General features: G+C 48.0%; 1 protein-coding gene across 2 annotated transcripts in view; it reads left to right on the top strand.

The window, feature by feature from the left end:
• ZNF395 (zinc finger protein 395) overlaps positions 1-21,946 on the top strand; it is a 49,075-nt gene that overhangs the window by 1,048 nt on the left and 26,081 nt on the right. The window contains exon 1 of one of the 2 annotated variants that reach the window (XM_070376003.1): positions 124-361. The exons of the other annotated variant lie outside the window; for it this stretch is intronic. The gene's annotated coding sequence lies outside the window, so the exon portion shown is untranslated. Of the gene's footprint in view, positions 1-123; positions 362-21,946 lie in introns of those variants that run through there. 2 annotated transcript variants of the gene reach the window in all.

Genomic DNA, 21,946 nt, shown 5'->3' with positions numbered 1-21,946 from the left:
CGTGTGGCCGGCGAGAGGCGCGCGGGCGGCGGGCGCGCGCGGGGAGGGCGGCTAGGGGGTGTGTCTCCAGCCTGGCCCGGCGCTCGCTGGCTGGTGCGCGCCTCCGCTCCCTTCCCGGGCTGGGAATCCGGGCCGGGTTGTGGCCGCGGCCGCGTACGTGAGCGCAGTGTCCCGGAGAGGGAGGGCAGGCCGGCCAGGTGGGCGCGAACGGAGCCTCGGCGGGCGGGCGGCCGCAGCGGAGCGGAGCGGGGCGGTGGGCCTCGCCGGGCGGGCGGGGGCCGCAGCAGCCGCAGCCCCGAACCGAGCCGAGCTGTCCGAGGGGGAGCTGCCCGGCCCGTGCCGCCACTCGTGGCGGGGCGAGGTGAGCTGCGCGAGGACCTCGCGGCGTTGCAGCCTGGGGACGGGGGGCGGCCCGGGAACTTCCCACGCTCTGCACGCCCGCGGGGGCCGGGCCGGAGGGCAGGGAGGCGGGCGCCGCCGGTCGGGGCGCGGGGGCGCTGCGGCAGTGCCGCGCCGGCCGGGAGGGGGGTGGCTGCGCGCCCTCCCTCCCTCGCGTGCGCCGCCTTGTTTATCACGCTCGCCGAGGAATCCCCTCCCCAACTTTGAGCGCCGGTCCGGAGTCGCCTCTCCGCCGGAGGGTGACCTGCCCCCTCCCTGACCCTTTCCGGCTGGGCGGCCGGCCCAGTCGTTCCGGCGCCCCGCGCGTTCCTGCCCGCTCCACCGAGCGGCCGGGCGGGCGAGTGCCGGGCTCTGGGACGCGCGGCGCGACACACCCTCCACCTCGGGGGCTGGCCCCCACCCTTCTGTCCACCCCCCTGCTTCCTTTTGCGCGCCTTCACCCTGCCTGTCCTCGCCGGCAGCCCCGGGCGCAGGCACTGTGGACTTGTGGGGTGCCCGGGTGGGGGCCTGGACGGGGAGTTTGTCATGTGCAAACAATTTCCAAGGCAGCGTTTTCTTCCCTGCCTGGGAGTTCGGAGCTCAGCGCCTTCACTTTAGGACGGACTCAGAAATCTAAAGACGCCCACCTGCCAGGGGACGAGGGGGTTCCGTTGCCTCTTGGTTTCAGATGGCCTTGGCCAATGCCCGGTGACTTTGGAGAGCTTCCCGCAGGCGAGTGTTCTCCAGATGTCAGGCAGCCAGGTGCAGGGGTTACCTGCAGGCCACCGATCCGTTCTTTACACCCCATATGGTGCACTTTGCCTGCAAGTGAGTGATCAACAGGTATCCAAGGCCTTTTTGACATCCTCCTAAGGTTTTGCGTAAACAGAGATTCCGGGTCTCAGGACACTGGAAACACCAGAAAACAGCAATTAAGTTCAATTCCACAGGTACCTTTGGGGGACTGCAGGCCTTCTCAGCACCATGCCAGGCTGTCTGGCAGACAGCACCCAAGGAAAGGTGGAAGTGATTTGAGAGCTCAAGTTCAAATTAATGTACTCTGACTGCCTGAGTGACTAAATGCTGGGGGACAGGGGGACTGTCAAAGGCAAGGTCAGAGCTGGGACTGGACTTAGAGTCCTAAGTTATGAAATCAGTTATGCACATGGAAAATAACTCTGGCAAAGGCCAGAGGTAGGGGAGGAAGAAGTAACAGGTGTGAGAGGTCAGAAAGGGATTGCATATGGGAGGAGAAGAGATTCAGACAGCTATTCAGTAAGGAGGATGTAAAAGATACAGGAGATGATTTCCTCCAGGGTTTGTCATTCGGGGTGGAGACAGAAAGACTTAAGCATGGGAAGTAAGGCATCAAGACAGGGCACGATTACCTGTCAAGCTGCAAAGTGTAGAATAGGTGCTGTTGGAGTTCAGAGAAGGAATAGGGTAGGAATCACAGAACTGTTTTCCCAGAGACCCTTGAGGTGGGCCACAAGGTGCAAACGGACATGACTCTGCTGAGAGACAGGAGATGTCCTTGGTCAGACCAGGGGATGTTTCTTGAGCAATAGGAGTAAAGATGGGGAAGGACGATGATTGAGGTTGTGAACATCCTAGAAGGCCAGGTTGAGGGATTGCACTTTACTCTGTGTGTACTGGGGAGACAGTCAAGGTTTCTGAGCCAGAGAGTGATGTCACGAGAGGGTCTTTGGAAAGATTTTGAAAAATAATGTTGTTTAGCCTGACTCTTTGGGATCCTGTGGACTGTAGCCCTCCAGGCTCCTCGGTCTAGGAGATTTTCCAGGCTGGGATACTGGAGTAGGTTGCCGTTTCCTCCTCCAGGGGACCTTCCTGACCCAGGGATCAAACCCGTGTTAACCCGAGTCTCCAGCATTGGCAGGCGGATTCTCTGCTGCTGAGCCACCAGGGAAGCCCTTTGAAAAGTTATATTAGGAGACAAATCAGTAGGATGTTACAGTTGTGGAATGCCCAGGATTTGGACTGGGATAACTGGAAATGCAAAAGTGGATGAGTTTTAGAAGCATTATGGTTTAAATAATCTGTTGACAGGGGCAGGGTGAAGGAGGAGATGAATGCAAATTAATTCTTTGTGGAAATTGATTACACGCCAGGGCCTTGGAACTGCTGTGCTTGGTAACTGGAGAAATCGGAAATGTGTGTTTTGGAGAGAAGTAATTGATACTCGGGCTGCGGAGAAGTTTCTTTTGTTTGCTAAGAAGTTGAAACATAGGTGTCCTGCTAGCAACTGCAGCCCTGAGATTGGTGGGAAACCAGGGTGTATAGGGTGGGAAGGGCTGCTGGAGCTGGGGGACGGAAGGCACTCTGATGAGTGTCTTTGTGGTCATGGGGGGTGCAGTAGAGGATGTTGGTGAGGGGATCTAGGGTCTGAGTTGGAAGGCTTTGTTCTGTCTTGCTATTCAGATGACATCACCTGGTCCTGAACCTGAAGTTAGCAAAGCAGTTGAGGCTCCAAGGAATATGGGACACTTTTTCTTCTAACTGGGAGAGAGGGAGTGGAGAATGGCGGGAACTAGAATGGAATTCACTAAGCACATAAATTGCTGGACTTTGAAACATGTTGAGTTTTGCTCTCCACAGAGACCTTCAGTCTAGTCCTGGTGTCCCACTGCAGGTGTGCATGGGGGGAGCAACAAGACGAGGGGACAGCCAGATGATCTAAAAGAGGAAGGAGGAAATTTTGGACCCTAATTTCGGATAGTGCCTTTTCCAGGGACAGGTTCCTCCTGCTAACCGGAGCCCTAGCCAGGTCCCAGGAAGCCAGCCACCCGCCTGTCTGTCTGCAGAGGGTGCTTCTCCTGAGCTCTGAACTCTGCTTTCCTGTTGCAAGGCTGAGCAAGGGTGATTTACTGAACAAATTCCCCAAGCTTCAACTTGCAACATCCCAGGGCTGGTGAATTTGAAGGATATGATTGCACAGAATTGCAGAATGAGTGACAATGTAATTGCAGCTACTTAGTCTCCCTCTTCTTCTGAGATGCAGGATCAATGAATTAGCTGGGCAGACTGGCTCATATGGGGAGAGGTGGCCATTGGATTTTTTTCTTTTTAGGGAATATATGACTATCAAAAAAAAAAAGGTTGCATGGAGCACTGGTGGAACTAATCTACTGATTACAGAACAGTGTTTTCTACGCTGTTTCAACCATGACCTACATTAAGAAAAAAAATTTACATCATGAACCAGTACACCCAATCATGTATGTAAAAACCTAATTTAAGTTCGTGAGTACTACCTCTCTTGCTTGGTGCAGTCACCTCTGATATTTTTATTTAATGAATTTTTATTGGAATATAGTTGATTTACAATGTTGTGTTAGTTTCAGGTGTACAGCAGAGTGAATCAGATATTCATATACATACATCCACTCTTTTTTAGATCCTTTTCCCATATACATCATTACAGTGTTGCATAGAGGTCCCTGTGCTATATGGTAGCTCCTTGTTAGTTCCTAATGGCTCAGTGGCTAAAGAATACGCATGCAACGTAGGAGACACAGGAAACACGAGTTTGATCCCTGGCTTGGGAAGATTCCCTGGAGGAGGAAATGGCAACCCACTCCAGTATTCTTGCCTGGGAAATCCCATGGACAGTGGAGCCTGGTGGGCTACAGTCCACGGGGTCACAGAGAGTTGGACACGACTCAGCACAGCACAGCACAGTGTGTACATGTCAATCTCAATCCTGATATTTTTATTTTCTATTCTATTGTTTTTCATTTACAAATGTTTATTGTCTTCCACCAAGTCAACTTAACGAGTCTGTAATGGATCATAACCCACAGTTAGGAAAACAGTTAAAGAGCATTTTCACATCGAAGAAGTATTGAGTAAACTGCTTCTGTGCAGAGCGCCCCTGATTAGTGCTGAAGGTGGAAGGAAGCATGAGGAAGGGACTGAACGTTTACAAGCTCCATGAGAGATAAGGTCCGCCTGTGATTAAGGAGCAAGGCAAGGTGATGAAATGCCAAGATGAAAAATAAGTAGCCACAGGGTACAAGGGAAGGAGCTATGCTTGTGTGACTTGGAAAAAACTTCTGAAATAGGGAAGGAAGTCTGGGGTGATTCCTTTGTGGTGTCTCATGGTGCCTCACAGGTGGGGGGTTTATCACTATGATGCTGCGCAGGTGGGGGCCCATGGCCAGGGGTTAGGGGTGTATACAGTGTGCAGAAGAGGTCCTTGTGAGAGAGGAGGGAGCAGTCAGACTGGAAAGGTTGGTTAGGATCAAAGGGTAGTGGAGGGGTTGTAAACAGGAGGCCTGAAGAATGTGTTCAGTTTGCAGACTGGGATTGTCCCTGGGAGGTTTTCTGCCACACAAAGGTTTTCAAAAATCAGGAGCAGTCCAGAAAAACCTCTGAAGTTGGAACTCTCGTAAAAAGTCAGATCAGGCCGGCCTGTGCAACTGAGTGGTGGCTGGCCCCTGGAGATGGGAGACAGCACCACCCTGGCGGGGTGGGCCGACAGACATTTGGGTTTCCCTGCTCTCCGCTGCTTTAATCCAGTTGATGTCAGTTCCCTGCTCAGCTCTGCAGGCCTTTGGGTTTGTGATCTGAGTTTCCAAGAGACGCAGAGGCCAAGGAGGGAATTTAGGATCGCTGTCGGAGGGTTCAGGTAGGAGTGTGACACTGAATTTGAGAGCTTTGTGTGCAGATGACTTGTTTGAGGCTTGTCAGTAGTCTTTTCTGAGTTGCTGCCGGCTGGCACTTTGAAATATTTTCCTGATGATTGGAATGGTACTAATCAGAGATGGCCTTGGACTATATTCTCTGGTGAGGCCGGTTTCTAGTGACCCCCAGGATCTCTCAGTCCTCCGCCTTTCCACTTCTGGCTGGCCTGGTTAGATGGTGACTCCTGGCACGTCCTTTCTGGGAACCATGTTGAGGTAATAATTTGGTGAGATGTGAGTCACAATTGCCAAGTGCCATTTGACATTAGGTTCTCAGGAGCTTTGGTTCTGTGAGTGAATAATAAAGGAGTGGTGAGGAGACGGTGTCATTTCTTCTCTTAAATCCTTCCTAGGATGGTCTCGGAGGTGGGCTTCCAGGATCCAGAGACTGATAACCCAGGATGCGTAATGACCCTGTAATAATTGGTTCAAGACCAGGTATGAATGCAAATGATTCCTAGAAAACTAGTGGGTCCATAACCACCCGTGATTGATAGTCCTTCCCTGGGGGAAGCTGCAGGTGACAGGGACTGAACAAGAACCACTCTGCTTTTTACAGATGTGCGGCTTGACTATTTTAAAATACAGTTTTTTTAAAAAATTTATTTATTTATTGAGGACTGCATTGAGTCTTTGTTGCTGTGTGGGCTTTTCTCTAGTTTCAGTGAGCGGGGGCCATCTCTAGTTGTGGTGCTCAGGCTTCTCACTGTGGTGGCTTCTCTTGTTGGGGAGCGAGAGCTGTAGGAAGAGTGGGCTTCGCTAGTTGCCGCGTGTGGTCTCAGCAGTCGAGGCTCCCAGGCTCTAGAGCACAGGTTCAGTAGCTGTGGTGCACGGGCTTAGCTGCTCCGCCCCATGTGGGATCTTCCAGACCCAGGGATTGAACCCGTGTCTCCTGCATTAGCAGGTGGATTCTTTACCACTGAGCCACCAGGGAAGCCCCTAAAATGCAGTCTTTGTTAAAAAAAAAAAGTCAAAACTGACATACTTTTTACCAAATTGCTTAAAAATATGTCACCATAGGATGCAAGGATAACCAGAAGTCAGCCGAACCATATCAAATTAAAACCCATTTCCTGCTTTTTTAAAAATAAGTGTCCAGTGCCCCTCTTTCACTTTATATCTTCATTTTATTTATTTACTGGCCACGTTAGATCTCAGTTGCAACACGGAGTCTTTCATTGCATTGTGTGGGCTCCAGAACGGCCGTGGGCTCAGCAGTTGCAGTGCGAGGGCTTCTGTAGTTACGGCACGTGGGATCTTAGCTCCCCGAGCAAGGTTGGAACCCAAATTCCCTGCGTCGGAAGGTGGATTCTTAACCACTGGGCCACCAGGGAAGTCCCCCATTTCCTGTTTTATATAACAGTTTGGTTACTACATCAGAGAAGCCATGCAAGTATTTATCAGTTTCTTTAGGTAGGATGGTCCATATTAAATAAGTGGTGGAATGTGGGCTGGGTGGTGGTATTAATTTAATTTGACAGTTGTATGCAAAAACTGTTAATTAGTGGCTCTGAGTCAGCCTGGAAAGGGGTCCAGAAATGAGTGCCATAGGGTTCTATTCTTGGCGTTGAGCTGTTCAACATTTTTTTTCCATCCTTGTGGGTGAAGATACAGAAGGTGTGTTTGTCAACATTGTTGACAGTGTAGAGGTGGGAGGAATTGCTTATTTAGTAGATAGACCAAGATTCAGAGATATACAGAATGAGGGCTCAAATTTAGAAAAGAAATTCCGAGAGGGATAAATGTAAAGCCTGATTTAGTTTTTAAAATTTGAATTGTAATACTTATACATTCTGGTAAGATAATCCCCCTCCTGGAGACCACATTGCAGGTGTACAGGATGCTTTGTACACAGAGATTATTTAGAGTTGTTTTTTTTTCTTTCTTAAACTGTAATGAAAAATTGGAAACAACGTAAATGTCCAGTAGTGTAACTGGGCAGGAAGTAATCCATAAGTGATTCTGATGGGTGTGTCTTCATAGTGGAATATTATGCCATTGATATCATGGTTAGGAATATTTTAAAATAACATGGGCAGATGTTTCTGCGAAAAGTTAAGGAGTATCTACAGTATGATTTCAAATCTTTTTAAGTTTTTGAAAATAGTTGTATTTATTCTGGGTGTGCTGGGTCTTTGTTGCTGCCCGTGGGCTTTTCTCTCATTGCGACGAGCGGGGGCTCCTCTCGCTGTGGCGTGCGGGCTTCTCATTGTGGTGGCTTCTTGTGTAGCATGGGCTCTAGGGCACGCAGGCTTCAGCAGGTGCAGCACGTGGGCTTAATAGTTGTGGCACACGGGTTTAGTTGCTGCAAGGCATGTGGGATCCTCCCGGATCAGGGATCGAACCTGTGTTTCCTGCATTGGCAGGTGGATTCTTTGCCACTGAGCCACCCAGGAAGCCCCTATGATTTCAAATCTTAAAATTAAAAAAGTGCGTAGAAAATGACTGGAAGGAAATATTCCAATAATTCTAATATCAAAATACTAATATTGGTTACTTCTAGATAGACAAGTTGAGTGACTTTTTTTTAACGTTTTAAGTTTGCTATTTATATTTTTTATAGCATGTATGTATGTCACAGTGGGAAAAACACTACCATATATTTTTTAAAAATATACTTCATTTTCTTGAGCAGTTTTATATTCACAGCGAAATGGAGAGGAAGATACAGAAATTTCCCACATTCTCCCTGCCCCTCGCATGCACAGCCTCTCCAGCCATCGGCATCCCCTATCAGATGGTACATTTGTTGTAACTGATGAACCTATGCTGACAATTACTAATCACCCAAAATCCATAGTTTATATTAGGATATTCCGATTTCGGACAAATGTATCCACTGTTACAGTATCACATAGAGTATTTTCACTGCCCTAAAATCCTCTGTGCTCTGCCTATTCATCCATCCCTCTCCCTAACCCCAGGTAGCCCCTTTTATTTTTACTGGCTCCACAGTTTTGCTTTTTCTAGAATGTTATATGATCGGAATTGTACAGTGTGCTGTCTTTTCAGATTGGCTTATGTCACTCGATAATATGCATCTAATCTTCCTCCATGTCCTTTCCTGGCTTGGTAGTATAATTCTTTTCAGCATTTCTTTTTAGCACTGAATGCTACTGCTAAGTCGCTTCAGTTGTTTCCGACTCTGTGCGACCCCATAGACGGCAGCCCACCAGGCTTCCCCGTCCCTGGGATTCTCCAGGCGAGAACACTGGAGTGGGTTGCCATTTCCTTCTCCAATGCATAAATAGCACTGAATAGGATCCCATTATCTGGATGTAGCACAGTGTATTTATCCGTTCACCTTGGTTGCTTCCAAGTATGGGCAGTCATTATGAATGAAGCCGCTGTAAACATCTGTGTGCAGGTTTTTATGTGGATGTAATTTTTCAGCTCCTTTGGATAAATACCAAGGAATGCAACTGCTGTATCGTATGGTAGGAGAGTGTTCAGTTTTGGAAGAAACCACCAAAATGTTTTCCAAAGTGGCTGCACCACTTTGCATTCCCACCAGCAATAAATGAGAGTTCCTGTTGCTCTGTATCCTCACCAGCATTTGGCGTGGTCAGTTATCTGGATTTTGGCCATTCTCATCGGTGGGTAGTGGTATCATTTTAATTTGTATTTCCCTAATGACTTGTGATCACATCTTTTCATGTGCTTTTTTGGTTATCTGTATGTCTTCTTTGGTGAGGTATCTGTTAAAGTTTTTGGCTCACTTTTTAAAATGTTTGCTTTCTTACTGTTGAGTTTTAAGAGTTCTTTGTATGCTATGGATAATAGTCCTTTATCAGTGTGTCTTTTGCAAATATTTTCTCCCAGCCTGTGGTTTGTCTCTTCACTCTCCTGAACACTATTTTTAAAAAACATTGTATCATTCAGGGACAGGATGGGGTAAAGGTAGATGATTCATTCAGTGACTAATCTTGAGTTATTTACCTGCTATGTGTCAAGCACTGACTGGAGACACAAAAGAAGACTCAGTCTCTGACCTGAATTTGATGATCTGATTGAAAGCGGGAGACCAGTAGTCAAACAGACAAGCACAGTGTAGCCCCAGTGGTCCTCCAGGTGCCAAGGAGGGGACAGATCATGTGGGAAAAAGTTTGAGATTGTTCTGTTGTTCACAAGTTGAATGGGAGCCCTGAGTGACATGAGGTTTTTTTAGAAGTTAGTGTTAGTTGCTCAGTCACATCTGACTCTTTGAGACCCCATGGACTGTAGCCTGCAAGGCTCCTCTATCCATGGAATTCTCCAGGCAAGAATACTGGAGTGGGTAGCCATTCCCTTCTCCAGGGGATCTTCCCAACCCAGGAATCGAACCCTGCTCTGCTGCCTTGGCAGGCAAGATTCTTTACCATCTGAGCCACTGGGCAAGCCCTATTTTAGAATTCAAATCCCATTAATAACTGGATCAGAAATTTATCAGTCCAATCCCAGGATCTGGTGTTGATGGCCTCTGCTGGTCTTGTGCCATTTGGACCACTGTGGGGCTATGATTTAAAAAAAACATGAACAGAGAAGACGTCACCCACAGGAAGGGGCCTGGGATGCTGTGGGATTAGGAATGACAGGAGTATGCTCAGGGGCGTGGGCACCCAGTAGTGCTTTCAGATATTTTCACAGTTATTGACTTTTTCATCTCTGCTCCTGGTGTTAGAATATGACCAATGGATGGAACAATTACTTTATCCTCTCTAGCTTCAGATTCTTCCTCTGTAGAATGATTGCTTTACATGATTCCTTACCTGTTGAATGATTACATGGAAGGTGATGAGCTTTAAGGTTCCTTTAAACCGTAAAGACTGGGAGACCAGATTTCCGTTCTGTCAGAAAAGGAATTTTTTTTTAATTTGATTTTTTTATTTAGCTGTGCCAGATCTCAGTTGTGGCACACAGAATCTTTGATCTTTGTTGCCATGAGGGGTCTTTAGTTCCGACATTTGAACTCTTAGGTGCAGCATGTGGGATCTAGTTCCCTGACCAGGGATGAAACCCTTGCACTGGGAGTGTGAAGTCTTAGCCACTGGACCACCAGAGGAGTCCTGGAAAAGGAATTTTCTAGCTGGCAGGTCTGACCAACAGTGGAAATGTCTTCCCATGGAATAGTGAGCTCCCCATCATTGAAGGTATCCAGCGTGGGCTGAATGCTGTGGATTAAGGGTGCTGTCGAAGAGAACAAGAATTAGGCTGGCTTCCAAAGTCCTTTCCAATTCTTAGGTTATTGTGTGACCTGTCACAGCTGAAAGATAATGTGAAATATGGGATATACCTCTAATTGTACAGTACTAGGGTCAACATCATTGTTGTAAGCTTTTTAGAAAATGTTAATAAGTGGGTCCCAACATTTTCAAGAAATCTGCTGGTGTCATTTTAGAAAGGAGGAAGAGAACTATTCAGTGGTGGCTCAGGAGTCAGTTTGTGGCCAGGACTGCCGAAAATTGAATTTTTTCTTTAGGAAAAGCAAGAAATCAGAGGTGGAGTGGAGATGGCAAATAATGATAAACAAAGCAGGCTGACATTTGGAAGACTAACGTGTTTATTGGGCAGTTGTATTCAGTATAATGAATGAATCAAGCTGGGGACCTTTAATTGACTCCTGGGGTCCTCTGCTTGGCTGTGGAGGACCTGAAAGTGTCCTTGACTACCTCCTTCCTCATGTTTTCCAGGCAGGTTTCTATTACCAGGTTATTGTTGTTACTGAGCTCAGTCACTCAGTCGTATCCGACTCTTTGTGACCCCGTGGACTATAGTCTGCCAGGCTCTTCTGTCCATGGGAATTCTCCAAGGAAGAATACTGGAGTGGGTTGCCATTTCCTTCTCCTGGGGATCTTCTGGACCCCGAGGTCAAACCTCGAACCCAGGTTACCTGCATTGCAGACTGATTCTTTACCATCTGAGTCACCTGGGAGACCCTCAGCACATTAAATGCCATCCTGACACCAGGGAGGAGTCTGAACTGTGGCTGCTCTGTGGATCTAGTGACAGTGACGACAAGGAACAGATAAAGACACTTTTGGGTGGGATTTTCCAGAAATGCATATGTTAATGTTATTTTATGTTAGTAAATGTGTGATTTGAATAAAAATGTTTTTGTTTTCACATTTTTATTGTTTGTTGCTTCCGTGTGGAAGTTTGATTTTGCCTAAATTTTACTCAAATATGTGGTTTATTTAGAATCCACTCTGGTTCAACATTTTAGATTTTCTTGCTGATATTTTTGGATTCCTTCTTTTGTTGGGAGCACTGTCAGGGCTAACTCACATAGCAAATGTTTCTCAGAAATTCCGCAAGGAGAATAGAGGTTTATCTCATCTTTTGGAGAAGAATGCAAGATTTATGTCACCAGGCCATTCATGCCGGCCTTTTGGCATTTGAAAGAATCAGTATTAGGCAAGAAAGTGTTTTTTTTTTTTTTTTTTTTTTTTTTTTTGGCTGGACTAGGTCTTTGTGGCTGTGCAGGCTTTTCCCTTGTTGAGACGAGAAGGGGTGCTCTCCAGTCGAGGTCCGCGGGCTTCTCATCGCAGCGGCTTCTTTTGTTGCAGAGCATGGGCTCTGTGGTTCAGGGGCTTCAGCAGTTGCGGCTCCCAGGCCCTAGAGCACAGGCTCTGTAGTTGTGGTGCATGGGCTTAGTTGCTCCCAGGCATGTGGAATCCTCCGGGACCGGGGATTGAACCTGTATCCCCTGCATTGGCAGGCAAATGCTTTACCTTTGAGCTGCCAGGGAAGCCCGAAAGTGCTTTCTTCATGTGGAGCAATTTCGGGGTGCTTACCTAGGGGGCGTCAGTTTTAGGTGTATGTAAAAAGTACAGACAGAACTCTGTAATTGAGAACTAAAGTGGGAAATCTTTGTGCCTTTGATGATGAAGGGCTCAGGCCGCCTTTATCTCAGCATCATTTGGATCTCACACAGTATATGGCACATCGACTGTGCTTGTTGAGTTGCTCGGAATCAGTTCCCTGGGCCACATAACAGTAAGTATGGGAAAAACTTAGGCTATCAGATTTTTTTTTTTTTTTTTAGGCAAAAAACACGATAAGAAATAACAGCTCTCAGCCGTTTTTGTCCTTTGAGTATTAGGAAGCCATAAAACTCTCTTAGTAAAAACAACCACACGGGGTGGCTGTTTTTCAAAGTGCAAGGGGGCGGGGGAGTTGGTGGTGGTGGGGGAGGAATGAAAACCTCCCTGTCCTCTTTCTATTTTTCTTCTTCAGCCGAACACGAATTGCTCCTGGTGTGCCGCTCTTAAATTCCTGTGTCCTCTATCCATTTTAATCTTGTTATCTATTTTTATGGCGACTGTCACCATGGTACTTGTGCACTTTACATAGCACAACAGAGATTTCAGATATCTCATAGGACAGCTCGAAGTTCTGCTGCAGCCAGGGAGAACCGGTGCTGGGGTAGTTTTCTTTTTAAATTGAGGTGTAATTTGCATACAGTGGAATGCTCAGATCTGAACGGTGCCGTTTGATCAGTTTTGACAAATGCATCCCGAGACAGAACCTTTCTGTCACCTCCGAAGTGTTCCTGTGACCTTTTTGAGTGAATCCTCACCGCAACCAGAAGGACCACAACTCTGATTTCTAAGAGCCTAGGCTAGTTTTGGTGACCCTGGGTCCTTAATAATAGACTTTTGTGTTTCTATGGGCTTTTCACATGGCGTTTTGAAGAGGTGGAGAGTGTGTGTGTGTGTTTAAAAGATCGGTGTTTTGTGTGATTAGGTGGCCCTCAGGAGTAAATGAGATTTTGGAACTTGTCTGATGTGGTGGTCAGCTTCTTCCTTCTCATGAACCCATGGGATCGGAATTGATGTTAAAAATCCTGATTCCCAGATGGAAGGGTCTGAAGCACAGCTGGTTGGCTAGGGGCCCTGGTGTGGATTACGTGTGGTTGGGTGAGAGCTGCCATTATGGGCGAGTCTGTGTGTGTGTGTGTGAGTGTGTGTGATGTTGAACAGCTGGAATGCTCAACTCGAACAACTGAAATCTTTCCTAGGACATCCCTTTATATTACCCAGAAGCCCTCTGACATGCCTTTCTCGTTTTTTTCTTGTCTCTTCCCTGAACTGGCGTATAAATTGAACCATCCACAGAGTCACAGAGCTGGGATCCTAATACTTAAAGATCTGTGTTGCAAAGCCCACTGCTTTGCACCACTCTGCTTTCAGCCTCCTAGGGAGTTGTATGGCAGATTCAGTTAGAAATTGCCCCCAAACATAGGACTGAGATGTACGGAACAAGGTCGGTTTCTTTTTAAAAAATCACATGGTGAAATGCAATTTTCATTACACAAGTAGTACATGAACACATTCTCTGTAGGAAAAAAAAAAATGCAAACCTTCCAGAGCAAAACCAAATCTTCCTTAACAACCACTTGTAATCCCAGTCCTTCCCCAGAGGTTAACCACTGTTACGAGTTTGTTGGTGTTCTCAGATGCTTAACATACTTGCAATTATACCTGTAGAACTAAAAAAAAAAGTGCGCTGCAAGTAGTATTGTGCTCCCCACACCCCCCTTACATCTTGGTGATAACTCTCTGTCACTGTGGATAGGTCTTACTGATTTTACCTCCTGCATAACCTTCCTTAGAAGGCTAAACCGTTGTTTGTGGGTTTCCCAGGTGGCGCTAGTGGTAAAGAACCTGCCTGCCAATGGGGAAGACATAAGAGATGTGGGTTTGATCCCTGGGTGGAGAAGATCCTCTGGAGAAGGGAATGGCAACCCACTCCAGTATTCTTGCCTGGAGAATCCCATGGACAGAGGAGCCTGGTGGGCTACAGTCTATGGGGTTGCAAAGAGTTGGACATGACTGAAGCGACTTAGCACACACACAGTTGTTTAATTTAGCCTAATTGATGGCCATTGAAGTTATTTCCAAATCCCCTACTGATACAAATGCTGTCACAGTAGACATGGCCAGACATGCCTGCTTGTCACGCATGTGACCAAGGATAGATACTGAGAAAGGGGATTTGCTGGGTAACAGGGTACTTTAATTTTTTTTGTTGTTGTTGTATTTATTTATCTGGCTGCGCTGGGTCTCAGTTGTGGCATGTGGAATCTTTAGTTGAGGCGCATGGGATCTAGTTCCCTGACCAGTGATGGAACCAGGCCCCCTGCATTGGGGAATGCGGAGTCTCAGCCACTGGACCACCAGGGAAGTCCTGATACTTTAATTAAAAAAAAAATAAAGACCCATTACAGGGTCAGTTCTGAGCTTGGGCTTGATGTAGGCCAGAAGTTCTTCAGGTGGGCTCAGACACAAAGCAGTTGTTTTCTGAGAATGGGACAGGCCCCAGGGTGTGCGAGTATGCAGTTTGGCTGGGAAGCTGGGTGTTGGGGAGAGTCCGTTGAACCCCATAGTCAGTTGGGTCTAGTTCCCCGAGGACTTTGACCTGTGTGTTGGAGAAGAATCACTGGATGGATGAGCAGCCGTGGTGGCCCCTAGATGCTGAATTCTAAATCTAGTTCACTCCCTAGCTGGAGACCTTCAACCCATCTGTGATGGTTCTCTGTCCATCTTTAGAATACAAAGTGTGGCTTCAACACGCAAGCCAAGGGTCAGGCCTCTGGAAGCATTTTTGTGTTCTTTAAAAAAAAAAAACAAAAAACCTAGAACACCGTCTGTGTTACTCCTGTTGGCAGTTCCATTGTGCTTGGAGAAGGACGGAGTGTATCTCTCTGTGTTTACCCTTCTTCCCATCATCTCTAGATCTCTGAGAACTCCTGGAAGACAGGAAAAGTCATCGTCAGGCCAAACCCATGCCTTTAGGAGGGTGTGTGGCAAGGAAGGGCTTGGCTCTGTCCTTTTTGAACGGAGCATGCTGATGCTACTGGTCACCCAGCTGGTGAGGGCAAGGTCCCGTTGCAACCTTAATCATCCTACGTGCGTTCGCCTTCAGATTTCTTACGCAGAGGTTAGAAAACAGTTCTGGTTCTGAATCCAGGGCCCCCCCACTGATTGCACTCGCACAGTTATCCAAACCCAGTAAGGCAATTTATATTGCCTTCTTTGGGGGTGTTGACCCGCTTCGGTCAAGGTTGGCACCCTATTTTATCTCTCTCATTTGCTAGACTCTCCCAGGGCTCACTGGCCTAAATCTTTCTGGTCCTTTGAGTGTGCCGTCCCCGTGACAGCCCATTGAGCTGACTGTCCTGGGGTTTCACAAGTTCTTTCTCCATGGGCAGCCACCTGTGTCCCCAGTGTGTGGATGATTCTCTTAAGTTTATAGGTGGCGGTGGGTAGCGTGTTTCCTTTTGGTTTAGTACTTTTGCATCGATGCTGGACAAAACGATTTGTTTGTTTGTTTTACTTTGTGATAACGGTAGGATGACAATCCAGTCTACACAGACAGAGGTCCCTATGTCAGAGCTCTTCCATGATTTCTGTTTCCCCTCCCCACTTAAATGTATTACACTGCCCTTGTCAGTGTTCAGCCTTACTGTCAGCTTTTCCCTCCTTGAGCGAAGTTTTCCCTGTAGTCTTGTCTCATCACCACCCAGAGCTTGATGCCTTTTTTAAGGCTAACGTTTATTGAACTTAGCCCTGGAGGTTTCTTTTCCCATTCCTTCCTGGGCTTTTCTCTCAGACCTGGGTGATCAGAATCTCTAGGAAGGGGATCTTGGTGACTCTCTCTCTCTCTTTTTTTAAAAATTTATTTGGTTGTCCTGGGTCTTAATTGTGTCATGTGGGATCTTTGTTCCCTGACCAGGGATCAAACCTGCCCCCCTGCATTGGCAGGTGGATTCTTATCCACTGTGCCACCAGGGAACACTTTCTTTTTAAAAAAGTTGTATTGGAGTATAGTTAATTTCCAGCGTTGTGTTATTTCTGTTGTCCAGCAGAGTGACTCAGTTATACACGGTTCTGTCACTTCCTAGCTCTGTGGCCTTGGGAATGTTGCTCAACCTTCCCACGTCTCAGTTTCCTCATCTGTCAAGTGGAGGAGGTGATACTGCTTCTCTCGTGGGGCTATTGTGAGGGATGAAGTGAGACACAGTCTGTGAAATACATAGCCAGTGGCCAGCCCTTCTGTCTTTGAGTAATGATAGCTCTCGGAACATTCCTGAACAACTATAGTCTTTGAAAGGCTGCAGGATGGACAGAATGCTGGGTTTCTCTTGCCCTTGACTCTGACAGTTCTAATGAAGCAGATAGACGCGATCTGGGGGCTTGTGAACACCCAGGGGCCTTTCCTCTCAAAAGAGTCTAGCTGTCTGCGTGGCCCAAGTTCAGCCTCCCTGCCTGACCTGGGGTGGGATTCCATGTGGTCCCAGGGGCCAGCAGTGGCTTACCAGTGCTGGGCAGCCACTGTGGTGACCCACCGCATGCCAGGGTCATTCTTCTCTTTTCTCAGAGTGCATGTGTGTGGGCCCGTTGGTCCTTCCGTTTGGTCCACATTAACTTTGTTACTTTGGCTCAGTCACTAGCGAATGTGCTCTCATCCTCTGTCCATTTCAGGAAAAACATCCAAGAGTGGATGCCTGGATATCCTGAGCTCAGACAGGCATGCCCCCTCATTTAGCCTGTTTCTCCATCTCTCTGCAGCCTTTGAACTCATCCTCAGGCCCACAGTTATTGGGACATGTGTGTGCGTGTGCTCAGTCATGTCCGACTCTTGGGGGCGCCATGGACGGTAGCCCAACAGACAGGCGGCTCTGTCCATGTGATTTCCCAGGCAAGAATACTGGAATGGGTTACCATTTCCTTCTCTAGGGTATCTTCCCGACCCTGGGATCAAATTGGCGGGTGGATTCTTTACCACTGAGCATCTCCCACATTGGCGGGTGGATTCATTACCACTGAGCTACCTGGGAAGCTGAGAATTCCATAAATGGCCACCCCAGAGAAAGCCACTTCCTTGGTGGGTTGGGCCTGGGGCAAGCCCCCTCCCTCACTGTGCCCGTTTTCACAATGTATTTATTTAAACCATCTTCTATACTGTATTCACTTAGGTTGACTTTCTGTTTTGTGGAGGAAACGTGTTTGTCTCCCTCACCCTCCAGTCACTCAGCAGATTTTTTTTTTGTTCGACCCATAACATTTTATTTCGACTTAACTGTGTCAAGCACTGAAAATATTAACATGCATAGTCATCTATGTTTATGAGCTTCATCCTAAAAACCATCTTTTTAAAACTGGGCTTTGGTTTCAGATTGCTGAATTTTTTTTTTTTTTTTGCCTTTTCCTGAAAGAAGCAGATTCTGATCCATTCATCTAATTGCACAGATCGCTGACTGTCACTCATGAGCATATGAAGTGCTTTAATAAACAAGAGCTGGGTGTGAGATGCAAGTGGAGCTCAGTGAGGCCTAAAGTTCTCTGAAAGAAGAGTCTGAAGCTGAGGCTCCTTTGTTATTCCGTTGAGTTTATGGGCAGGAACCTGGCACATATGTTTAGCACCAGCAGATTATTTTAGCTCGCAGGTGCTGGGGTCCTGTGGTGCCCCTTTCCCTGGGTTTCCGGTGAGCTGGCACTGCCCTGTGTGCTGGGTGGGTCTGCACGGGTGAACGCATGTCCAGATCCAGGCAGCTGGGATCTGGGACCAAGGATTTGGGAGGGTTGCTCACAGAGGCTGGTCACGCTGGTCACGCTCCGCCTCGGAGAGGCTTGGCAGCGGGCCTTGAACCACCCCGGGCAGGCCACCAAGATGGAGATTTTGGCCAGGGGCGGGGGAGGAGAGCAGACTTGGAACTGTGTGCTGAGAGCCAGGTGAGGGGCCAGTCACATGGGCCCTGCCTTGGGCTCAGGGCAGAGCCGGCCAGCTGGGTGTTGAGCTCAAAGCTGGGAGCCCTGGCATTGGTTCCCCATGGCCAGCTGGCCTCTAGGTGGAATATGTTGAATTTCTCAGTTCCCCTGCTTGCCGAAATCAGTTCCGTTGTGATTTCAGTTAATTAGTAACTCACTCATGGTCAACTTTTTTTTTTAAGTATTTTATTATTTAAGTATTTTATTATTTTATAATAAATAATATTATATAATATTATAATATATAATTATATATTATATGTTATTTATAAATAATATATATAATACAAATATATAAAATATATAATATTATATTATTATATATTAATATTGGCTGTGTCTTGCAGCATGTGAGATCTTAGTTCCGTGACCAGGGATTGAACCCATGCCCTCTGCTGTGGAAGCGAGGAGTCTTAACCACTGGACCACAAGGGAAGTCCCCATGGCCAGCTTCTTGATTCCCTTTAGAGTTAGTAGCTGCATCACTGATTCTGGTTGAACACCCTTTCACAACCTCAGTTCCCAGGTGCCGGCTGGACTGTGGCTACTAAGCTGTCCGAGTGGCGGCCATGTCTGTTAGCTGCCCAGTGCCAGTTTGGGATCAGGCAGCAGAGGAGGGGACACATCTGTGGAGACCCTTCCGGATACTGGGAAGTGGCCTCAGTTTTCACGGTGAGGCAGGAAACTGAGGCTCTGAGGTGGTGGCTTGTTGCCAGACGTCACACCGGCCAGGGTCACGGGCTTGCCTGGAGCACTTTTCCTGAAGCGGTGCCCTTGGCAGTGTGCCCAGACTCAGCTTCTCTGGTTCCATTTTGAGCAGCCGGTTTCAGTTACTCAGGTGTATCCAGCCTTTTTTTTTTCCCTCGGCCACAGAGCTCCTGGGGGATGGGAAGCATTCATGCGGCTCTTGGGGAAAATGCTCCAGTCCCAGGAGCGAAGGGTTGTCTCCCAGGAGAAGGTGCCAGAGTGACAGTGTGGGGGAACTGCCCCCATCCTGAAACAGGAAACTTGTACTGGGAAGCGGGGAGTCAGAGTGGAGGCAAAATTTAGATGAAAAATTGATCCGTGGAAGGACCTCCTTGATGATCCAGTGGTTAAGACTCCGAGCTCCCGATACAGGGGGCCAGGGTGCGATCCCTCCCCCCAAAAACAGTTGATCCGTGGAAGCGGGATATGGTCCTTCTGACCAGACACGTCTGTTCCCTTGGCCAGTCAGCCATTCTGGTCTTAAAACTAGTTCTGTTCGTTATCCAGCTCTTATTGCAAGCTCCTAAGTGTCATTGGCCACTAGAATGTTCTGTCATTCTAACAGCACGTGTTCCTTGTCTCATTACCTGTAATTTCCAAGACTGCACTTTATTTTGTCCTGGCTTACGTTTGGCTCTGGTGGCTCCCGGGTGGGACTTGGATTCCGGAGGGGTATTGGGGCCCTTCCCTTCCCTGTTGCTCTTTTCTGCTTGCTGCTGCTAAGTCACTTCAGTCGTGTCCGACTCTGTGCGACCCCATAGACGGCAGGCCACCAGGCTCCCCCGTCCCTGGGATTCTCCAGGCAAGAACACAGGAGTGGGTTGCCATTTCCTCCAATGCATGAAAGTGAAAAGTGAAAGTGAAGTCGCTCAGTCATGTCTGACCCTCAGCAATCCCATGGACCACAGCCTTCCAGGCTCCTCCGTCCATGGGATTTTCCAGGCAAGAGTACTGGAGTGGGGTGCTATTTCTGCTTGGCTCATTCTTATTTGCGTGTGGTGCTTTCTCATCCATAAATTTGGCTCCCCTCTCCTGGCCCAGCCCCCAGACCAGGTGGCTCCTTTCTTGGGTACCTGCAACCCTGTGTGCTCTGATTGTCCACCCTGGGAGAGGGCTCCTGCCTTCTTATTACCTATTGATTTTGGCCAGGAAAGTCACCAGATGACTCTCACCTTCCCTACAACCCCCCTAGCACCACCTCCCCCCACCACCCCCAGTCTGTTTATTTAGGATTGCCAGGGTAGGTGATTATTCATTCAAATGACTGCTGAGTTCCACCTGGTTTTTCTGCTTTAACCACTTCAGAGAAGAAATAGAGCCTGCATATCTTTGCCTTCAGAGAGGCAGGAACACAAGGGGCCCCTGTGTCTCGGGATCGGCATTTCAGGCATCACAGTCACACAGCTTCCCTTTCTGGGGTGTGCACCACTCAGGGACTTACCTAAGGGGCCCCATGTTGTTAGGCATTTTGTTTTTGAATTGTTATTTATTTTTAAAAATATTTATTTATTCGGCCGTGCTGGGTCTTAGTTGCGGCAGGTGGGATCTAGTTCTCTGATGACCAGTGATCCAACCAGGGCCCCTTGCATTTGGGAGCTTGGAGTCTGAGCCGCTGGACCACCAGGAAAGTCCCTGTGAGGCATTTTAAATTCTTTCCTCTGTGCTTTAGATTTGGGAAGGTGGTTCTTATGTTGCCAGTTTTCCCTTTTCATAACTGTAAGTGCCTCTGATAGACTTCCCTGGTGACTCAGGGTAAAGAACTTGCCTACCAGTGCAGGAAATGCAGGAGACACTGGTTCAACCCCTGGGTCAGGAAGATCCCCTGGAGAAGGGTATGGCAACCCACTCCAGTATTCTTGCCTAGAGAAGCCCATGGACAGAGGAGCCTGGCGGGCTACGGTCCATGGCGTCGCAAAGACTCATACACAGCTGAGCGACTGAGCATGCATACGCACAAGCACCTCTGATAGATCCCTTCTTCCCGGTGAAGCTCACACTTCCTTCCTCACAGCACTGTGAGGATCAGACGAGGCAACACAAAGGCCCCAGGGAACTCCAAAGCCCTTCCATCTGAGCCCCTGTCCTGCTGCAGGGTCTCCACTTGCAGGGAAGAGAGAACGAGTCCAGGGATGAGAGAACGAGTCCAGGGATGAACTAGGAAAAGCTGCAGACAGCCCAGCTGACTAGGCCAGCAAAGCAGTGGCCTTCTGAAGGAGCCTCAGTTTTCTCAGCTATAAAATTGGGATTAAATTGTCCCTCCGTGTTTCCTTGAGTTGCTGGGAGGTCCGGGAAAACAGGAAGCCCCCAGATGTGTGTTTCAAAGTACGTGGAATCCCGAGTGCTATTCAGGCATTCATGGGTGGTTTGGGTTAATGTGCAGGAGGGAAGCTTTCTCTGCAAACCGCTGGAGGGAACTGTCAGTGCTCTGAGGCCGGTTCTCCCCGCCTCCTGCGTGCTGGCTCTGGGTAGAATGCCGAGTCAGCAGTCAGGCATCTCCCTGCCTCCTGCGGGAACTCTCACATAGTTTTGGTACGGCCGAATCAGGTTTAACCACAGTACAGGCACCCACATGTACACACGTGCATGCGTGCCCCGTGCAGGTAGGAAAACAGCGCTGGCCCAGCCCTCCACCTCGCCTGGCATGTTTGTAGGCGTGCTTTTACTTATCCCTGCTTCCTTAAACAGCATGCTCTACCTGTTTTCAAGAACACCCTGCCTAAGTCCCCTACACACGAGCCTTCGAGATGCGAACTTTCAAAGATGCAAGTGTGTATTCTCATGTTTCGCCTCATAAATCGGTTCACGTGTCTGGCATGCCCTGTCACGTGCATGTGTCCTCTACAAGTGGTGGTAGTTTTGTGTACTTTACAGAGTGCAGTGTCTTTATTTGAACCCCAGGATGTCCAAAAGCAGGGCTTCGCAGGCGATGCTACTGGTAAAGAACCAGCCTGCCAATGCAAGAGACGTTAAGAGACTTGGGTTTGATCCCTGGGTCAGGAAGATGCCCTGGAGGAGGGCATGGCAGCCCACTGCAGTATTCTTGCCTGGAGAATCCCGTGGACAGAGGAGCCTAGCAGGCTACAGTCTATGGGGTTGCACAGAGTCTGACACGACTGCAGCGGTTTAGCACGCACACATCCGAAAGCAGGTGCAAGAACAGCAGTGATGTACCTGGTACTGTTAAGTGCCAGCCGTTGTACTATACTAGTGACTTTTCGAGGTACTGTCAGATTACAAACAATTTTCTTTTTTTATGTGTGTTTGTTTTTTATGTACTATTTGTGTGAAAAATATCATAAACCTATCACAGTACAGTACTATATAACTGATTGTGTTAGCTGGATACCTAGGCTAACTTTGTTAGAC

Source organism: Bos mutus, chromosome 8, assembly GCF_027580195.1.
Source record: "Bos mutus isolate GX-2022 chromosome 8, NWIPB_WYAK_1.1, whole genome shotgun sequence".
Taxonomy (NCBI): Eukaryota; Metazoa; Chordata; class Mammalia; order Artiodactyla; family Bovidae; genus Bos; species Bos mutus.
Note: the sequence above shows the minus strand (reverse complement) of the source record. Positions and strands in the feature narration are given on the sequence as shown.